This window comes from Notamacropus eugenii, chromosome 3, assembly GCF_028372415.1.
Source record: "Notamacropus eugenii isolate mMacEug1 chromosome 3, mMacEug1.pri_v2, whole genome shotgun sequence".
NCBI classification, from domain to species: domain Eukaryota; kingdom Metazoa; phylum Chordata; class Mammalia; order Diprotodontia; family Macropodidae; genus Notamacropus; species Notamacropus eugenii.
Window position 1 is genome coordinate 255,819,155 of NC_092874.1, and position 8,258 is coordinate 255,827,412.

Consider the following 8,258-nt stretch of genomic DNA (forward strand, 5'->3'; position numbering starts at 1 on the left):
TTCCCTGTCCCCTCTCATCTTCACTCTATGTTTCAGCCAAAATGGACAATTCTCTGCTGCCCAAAAAGACATGGTACTCGTTAGTCACACATAATACATGATCCCAACCATGCCTTTGCTTCGACTGTTCCCTGTGACTGCAATGACCTCCCTCCATACCTTCACGGTTTGAGATCCTATCTATCCCTACAACACCTCCTCCAGGACATCTTACCATACGGGATCCTCCCTCATGTTAGAAGGTCTTTGATGCCACAATTCCATCCCACTTCACACAGCACTTTGTTTTGTAACTCTCAAATACACACATCATTTAATACTATGTATCTCCATCTGTGTGATGTGGGAGAAAAGGTTATACCTGCAGTGAGACAGCCTGGGTGTCATGCCAGCTCTGCCACTGACAAGTTCCGTGACCTTGGGCAGACAACTAAACCTCTCTGGACGCAGGGAGTAGACCAGATGGTCACAGAGGTCCTTTTCAGTTCAAAAATGCATGACATTCATACAGTCAGGTGTGCTGGAGCTGGTCCATTATTAATTAAACATTCAGTTTTACACCTTAGAAACTGGCAAATGCTACAAACCAGGGCTTGATTTACTGTCTTGTTGCTTGTTGGGTCTTAAGTGATGGAGAAAATGTTAATTATACAGATTAAACTTACAAATATGTCATGGGTACATTTTGCTCTCTGGAAAATCAGTTGTTAACATCTGCCAGCACACCCAGTGCCTCTCCTTCATGATCAGTGGGGAAGGAGAACCATAAACTCCTATCTGTAGCTTATCTACTCCCTACTGGTCTGTAAAACTCCTTTAGGGCAGGAACCTCCACTATCTACCTATGCCTCCAATTACCTGACACATTGCTCTGAATAGAGCAAGCATTTTACAAATACATGCAGATTCTACCCACCAGGGAACTTCTGCAAGATCCATGACAAGTCATTTCCACTATCTCGGCATCCAGTTAGTCACCTATAAAATGAAGGGCTTAAATATGGTTGGCATAAAATAGATTAAGCTCAACCAATTGAAGAGACAAAGGACATGTTTACAGATGAGGGAAAAAAATCTTAAGAAAAAACAGTATTAGAGAAAAAGAGAAAAACATAACCCTAACTCTCGAAACTTTATGTAGATAGATTAAACAAACTATCAATAAAACAAAAAAGAACATACCGGATAATAAAACTAAACCCCACAATCAAGTCACTTGCAAAAGATACATTTCTTAAAAAAAGAGGGAAGGGACGGAATAAGCATTTATATAGCACCCACTATATGTCAGGCATTGTGTTAAGTGCTTTTTACAAATATTTCATTTGATCCTCAAAACAACCCTGCAAACAGTAGATGCTATTATTATCCTCATCTTACAGTTAAAGAAACTGGGGCAAAGTTAAGTGACATGCTCAGAGTCACTCGGCTAGTGTGTGAAGCTGGATTTAAACTCAGGTCTTTCTGACTCCAGGCCCAGCATTCTATGGACTTCACCAACAGCTGCCTCCACAATAAAGGAGAGGCTGAAAAAAAAACTTACCACAAATCAGGTGAATCCAAAAAACCAGGAGCTGTAATCACACTATCAAGCAAAGCCAAAGCAAACATTCACAACGTAAAAAGATAAACAAGAAACATATATTTTGCTTAAAGGAATCACAAATAACAAACTCATATCAACATTAAACTCATAGGCTTCAAGTGCTTTAGGTCTAAATTCATAAAGGAAAAATAAACTGAACTACAAAAAGACTTAGCCAGTAAAACAATAGTATCAGGAGATTTCAGTGTCCCTCCCTCACTTTGGAACAAATCTATCACAAAAATAAGCAAAAGAGAAAATAGAGAATTGAACAGAACTAGAGCTAAAGATTTATGGCATTGGAATTTATGGCATTTATACTGGAATTACTAAAGAATATATGTATTTCTCAACACCACCTGGAACTTTTACAAAAATGACATTGATTAGGGCACAGAAAGACTGCAAACAAATATAAAAAGGCAGAAAAAGTAAATACACCCATTACAACCCATAACACAATAATGGTGAACAGATCTCACTACAAGTCTAGCCTCTTCTCCCACATCACACAGATAGAGATACATAGCATTACATGATCAGTGGACTATATTAATAATGATGAAACAACATACCAAAATTTCTGGGACACAGCTAAAGCAGTTCTCAGGAGCAAAATCATGTCCCTATAAATACACATTAACAAAACAGAAATAGAGATCAATAAAACAAAGGGAAATGACCCCAGGCAATAGCTAAATAAATTGTGGTATATGAAAGTAATATGTTACTGTGCAATGGGAGAAGACAAATAGGAAGAATTCTGAAAAACATGGGAAGATTTGCATAGTGACTATAATAAAGACCATACAAAAATAATAAGAATAGTAATGATAGCTAGTATTCATAAAGCACTTCAAAGTCTACAAAGTGCTTTCAAATACTTTTTCAACTGATACCTCCCAATAACTCTATGAGGTAGGTGCTATTATTATTCCCATTTTACAGATGGGAAAACTGAGGATGAGAAATTAATTTCCCAGAGTCACACAACTAATAAGGCACTGAAGACAGGATTTGAAAAAGGGTCCTCCTAACTTCAAGACCTGCACTCTTCAAATCAAATACCATGGTCAATATCATATCTATATGGCTGAAGGTAAAAATGCCTTTCCATTAATATACAGTAAATCAGAAAACATAAAGTCACATATCAGTCACAAATGAAATACTGAATTTGCCTAACTAGTTTCTGGAAAGGCCTCATGAGGAGGGGGATCACTGAGGTGTGACTGAGATGTCCAAAAATGTATCAATAAAAAACATAATAAAAAAAATAACTGCCTTCAAGTTCTTAGTGGGCTACTATCACCAACAAAAATATAATAACAGCAGCTGACATTATACAGCCCTTGAAGTTTTATATTTAATTATGTCATTTGATCTTCATAACAAAACTGCTGAGGAAGGTGCTTCGGGTGTTATCAAAATTCCTTTTTTTACAGATGAAGAAAGAAGCTCCAGAAAGGTAAAGTGACTTAGTGGACCATGGTAATGCAGCTAGTAAGTCTTGGAGACAGTTGAAACCCACATCTTCCTGGCTTCATCTCCAAAACACTTTCCACTCTAACATACGACAGAATCATAAAGCAGTAAACACACAAGTAATTTTTAAAATTGGTTTAAATAACTGATAACCTATTATCTTTTTCTTTTCTCAGTAAGGCAATCAGGGTTAAGTGACTTGCCCAGGGTCACACAGCTAGTATCTGGTGTCTGAAGTGGAATTTAAACTCGGATTCTCCTAACTCCAGGGCCCTCGCTCTATCCATTGTAGCTGCCCCTCATGCCCTAATATCTAAAACCTCTGGTGTATCTTAAAAGATCTTGACTCCAAAATGTGAATCAAGAAACTAGAACTCTCAGAATTGTTTATTAAATTCAACAAACATATTAAGCATCTGCTTAGTGTGAGACACAGTAGCGGGCCTGAGGATACAAAGAAAACAAAGACAGTTTAAAGCACCTTAGACTTGTTAGAAGGCTACAACTTGTGCACAACTAAATAAAAAAAAGTATAAGCAAAGTAACATGAAGTGATTTCAAGAGTGAGACTGGGCTAACAAGAAAGAGCAAAACAGGGTCAGCAGAGGTTTGCTCTGAAGGGAGAGGTGTGCAGGAGTGCAGGCCTCAGGAACCACTGCTACAAAAGCAAGGAGGCAAGAGATAACTAGCAACCAGGACAGCTGGACTGGAACACGGAGAATGAATGGGAATAATATGAAATCAGTTTGGAAAGGTGGGTAGGAAGCAGATTATGGAGGGTGTAAATATCAGGTTAATGACTTTGTACTCTATCCCAGAGGCAACAAGAGGTCACTAATGCTTCTTGAGCAGATGAGTAACATGGAGAGATCAGTGTTTGAGGAATATCAGTTTGGCAGGTGTGAAGAGACTGGCAAAAGAAAAGATTAGAAGCAGATGGACTAATGAGGAGGCTTTTGCAATAGTCCTTTACTAGACTATTTATTGTCCTGCCACCAAACTATGATGACTCTGGAGGAGAGAGTGAGGCTGACGACTCCCCGCAACTCTGCCTCACTTAAATCCATTTTATGCACGAATCAAAAGACATCACCCATATTGGATTACTTACTAGAGACGAGTAATGTGGGCCTGAACTAGGATAGAAGCTTCTACTCTGAAAGAAGGGGATACACATAAGAGACATAGGGAAGGTAAAATCAACAAGTCTTGACAACTAATTGTAAATAAGAATTGAGGAAAAGGGATGATTCAAGAATGACTCTATGGGTTTTAACCTGATGAGTAAAAGAATGATTTCAACAAAAATAAAGGAAGTGAAGATATAGCCTGAATTTGGCAGGGAGGGAAGGGGAAGAGAATACTAACTTCCCCTTTGGACCTACTAAGAAATGTTTGGCAGGCACTTAGTACTGTACTTAGGTACTTACAACTGAAGTTTAGGAGACTGATTAAGGCCAGCTTTATAGAATTTGCACAAAGAATATAATTAAAGCCAAGCTAGCTAATGAAATCACAGAAAGAGTGTATAAATAAAGAGGATCCAAGACAAGTGTCAGAGCGCAAGATAGTGAGGAGGAAGAAAATCTAGCCAAGATGACCAAAAAAAACAGGTAAGAAGGATCAACTATAAAGTCTCAGAAGTTAAAAGATTGTCAGTGTCAAAAGATGCACAGATGCCAAGTAGAATAAGAAATGTTTCCATTCCTCACTAAGAAAACCATTTTACAGGGGGAAATATAACAGCGTTGAGGGTTTAAATAAACACCAAATGTTGCAATAACAGGTCATGCCTGATGTTAATTAAATAAGTATTTAACCATCTGAGAGCACATCACTTTAGATAAAACTGACTGTGAAATATGTACTCAACAATCTTGGTAACTCCATTTCTTTGAGGCCTAGAAGGTAGGAATTTCTTTTCTTCTGCACCTTCCCACAGATGCTAAGCATGGCAGCAGATGCTCAATAATGAGGTGCTGACTATTTGATCTAGGAACATTTGTAAATTGCAGGTTGTTTTCTAAACAGAGGAATTTAAAAGTAATGTTATAATTTACTTGGCCTAAACTGCTTTTAACAGACTTGGATGTTCTTAATGAAAATTTCTCTGCAGAGTAGCTATCTAATTTATGTCAGGGGAAAAAAAAATGGACACTATTCTCTCCTCAGCATGATTAAGATAAGTCCAATAACAAGTAAGTACTTCAAGGAGTCTAACTAACATTTCATTCTGCTTAAAAGGTTACTTGACACCGCTCCTAAAAAAAGAAATCTTTTAAAAGATTATTGGGGGAAAAAACATAGAGGTCATCTGTAAGTTGCTGAGGCAGCTGCAGAAGTTCCGAATTTGGAAGACCTAGGTACAATTCCTGATTCTGCTACCTACTACCTTTGGGACCTTGGGCAATTCACTCAACTGCTATAGATCTCAGTTTTCTCATTTGTAAAATGAGGTCTGGACCATACACTCTCTTAAAATTCCTTCCAGCTGTAAGTCTATAATCTTGTGAGGACTTGCTGCCAAGTCTGAGAAGGAAGACAATCTAGAATTCAATACAAATTTCAATTTTATTATTTAAGGTCTGTTTCTCTTGGAACAGCCCTCTCAGCCTGGCACATTTATTCCACCTTTCCTCCCACTCACTCTCCCCAAAAAAGGGTGGTGTACGTATCCTGCCTCTGGTACCGTCTATATGGCCCTGGGGCAAGTCCCTTTTAACCTCTCTGAGCCTCAGTTTCCTCATCTGTAAAGGGAGAAGGGTGGCCGTGGATGGCCTCTACCTCCCTCCCAAGTCCCATTAACAGCCGTTTGGCTGTCTGGGATCGCCTGGGATGACATGATCCGAGTCTCGTTTAGAAAGGCATACCTCGCTCAACACCAACGTCAGGGGCGATGGTGGAGAAGGGGAGACACAAAGAATACCCAAACTGCCCATGCCCGGGCGTTCTCCGAGGGTCTGGGGGAAGAGAATGGGCAGGGGGCGGCGGAACGCAACGCACCCAGAGAATGCCCTCCCGCAGAGGGCTGCCGGGGCCGTCTTCCGTCACCGGGGAAAGCGTACCCCAACCCAAGCGCCGGGGCGCGCCCCGCCTCCGGCCCCGTTTGCGCCTTCAGGAAACGGCGGCCCGGCCGAGGGGCCGGGAGGGAGGCGGGGAGGCAGAGCCCCCGGCCCCGGCTCGGCCTTTCTCCCTGTCCTCCTCAGATCAATACGCCTGCGGGGTCCGCCCCGACCCTCCACCCCCTCTAGGCACTCACCGGCGAGGCGCTTTCGGGGAGGCTTCGAGGGCTCGGGGGCGCCCGACTTCCCTTCGCCGCCTGGGACCGAGGCAGCGGCTCGGGGAGGCGGCGGCTCCGGACGGCAGCGGCTCGGGAAGGCAGCCCGCCCGCGGAGGGGCGCGGCCCCGGGGAGCAGGAGGAGGCGGCGGCGGAGCCTTGGCCCGCTTCGCGCCCGGGCTCGGGCTCGCTCCCTGCCTCCCGGGCGGCCGAAGCGCCGGATACCGAGGCTGCCTCCGCCGCCTCTACGGCTGCTGCTGCTGCTGCTGCTGCTGCTGCTGCTGCTGCTGCTGCTGCTGCTGCTGCGGCCGCGGCCAGCAACTCCCGGCCAGGACGGCGTCGCGGGATAATGCTGTCATCCGCCGCGCCGCCTCCCCTCCGGACCCCGGCTGCCACCGTCCAGCCCCGCTTCACGTGCCAGCGCGCCGCCGCCGCCGCCCCCTCGTTGTCATTCGTTCGCTAGGCCCCGCCCTCTTCCCGTCACGTGAGGGCGCGCGGAGGCAGCCGCCGGAGCCACCGCCCACCGCGGGGGCGGAGCCGGGCGCAAGCGCGCGCTCGCGGGAGCTACAACAGCCAACGCCCCCTGCCAGCCCTCCCCCGCCTGCCCTCTCCGGCAGAACCAGATTGGGAGGGAGAGTAACACCTCCACCTCCTTCTACATCCCCTCCCCCATCTAACGCTACCCTGGACCTCTCCTCGAGTGGCCCCTCCCACTCCAAAAAAAAAAAAATTACTTGAGCATGAATTAGGCGCCTGCTGTGTACGCAGACGTATCATACCTAATACTGGTGTCTGGAAGCATTTATTAATCGCCTACCGTGAATACTTTTTCCAAAACAAAACCTCTATACTTCTCTACCCTCCTGCGAGGCCCCCAGGCTTGAAACTGAATTAATGTCATCCTCGACTCCCACTGCCTCCCTCTCCCCTTAGGATGACCAAAGCCTGTCGATTTCACCTTTGCAACATCTCCCAACTTTGCTACCTTGTCTCTCCTCTGAAACTGACACCACCTCGGTGCAGCCCTTATCACCCACACCTCAACTATGGCAAAGTGCTGCTGGGTCCGCCTGCCCCTCGTCTCTCCCCACCCCAGTCTGTCCTGCCTTCAGCCACTGAAGCCATGGTCCTAAAGCTTAGGTCTGACCGTGTCAGCCACAGGTCCAACAAACTTCAGAGCTCCCTGTTCTCTCCAGGACCAGATTTATAAAAAATTAAAGCCCTTTGTAACCCTACCCTGCGCCCCCCCACACCCACCCTTTTCAAGTCTTCCTGCAACTTACTTCCCGCACCCTGCTCTGCCATCCGGGGACACTGGCCCCTTCGCTGTTCTTCGCACTCCACGCTCTGGATGACTTTGGGGCATTTTAGTTTAGTCCCCCATGCTTTGGAATATTCTCCCTCCTCATCTCTCTCTCCTCACTTCTCTCATTTGAAGTCACAGTTCAAATCCTACTTTTCCCAAGAAGACATTCCTGATCCCCCTTCTACTTCTGCCTTCTGCCTGAGATTGTCTTCAATTTAGATTTATATATTTTGTTTGTACCTAGTTATTTGCACGATGTCTCTAGCCTTCTGCACACACATAAACACACACACACACACACACACCACCACCACCACCACCACCACCACCACCACCCCCATGGGGCTATCTGTAAAAAGTAGGAGGGTTTTTTTTTGCCTTTCTTTATATACTAAGTACTTAGCATGGGGCAGTTAGGTGGTGCAATGGATAGAGCACCAGTGCAGGAGTCAGGAGGACCTGAGTTCAAATCTCACCTCAGACACTTGACATGCACTAGCTGTGTGACCTTGGGCAAGTCACTTAACCTCAATTGCCTCATCCTGGGTCATCTCCAGTCATCCTGATGAATATCTGGTCACTAGATTCAGATGGCTCTGGAGGAG

The 8,258-nt window shown here is 44.7% G+C and overlaps 1 protein-coding gene across 5 annotated transcripts in view; it reads right to left on the minus strand.

Moving 5' to 3' along the window:
• The window catches only part of OSBPL8 (oxysterol binding protein like 8), a 222,682-nt gene extending 215,882 nt beyond the window's left edge, over positions 1-6,800 (minus strand). For 3 of the 5 annotated variants that reach the window (XM_072655421.1, XM_072655426.1, XM_072655420.1), the window contains exons 1-2: positions 6,330-6,435; positions 2,161-2,211 (exon numbers count right to left, since the gene is read on the minus strand). The gene's annotated coding sequence lies outside the window, so the exon portion shown is untranslated. Of the gene's footprint in view, positions 1-2,160; positions 2,212-6,329 lie in introns of all 5 variants that reach the window. The other 2 variants (XM_072655427.1, XM_072655418.1) reach the window with 2 other exon arrangements.
• Positions 6,801-8,258: the final 1,458 nt, after the last annotated feature.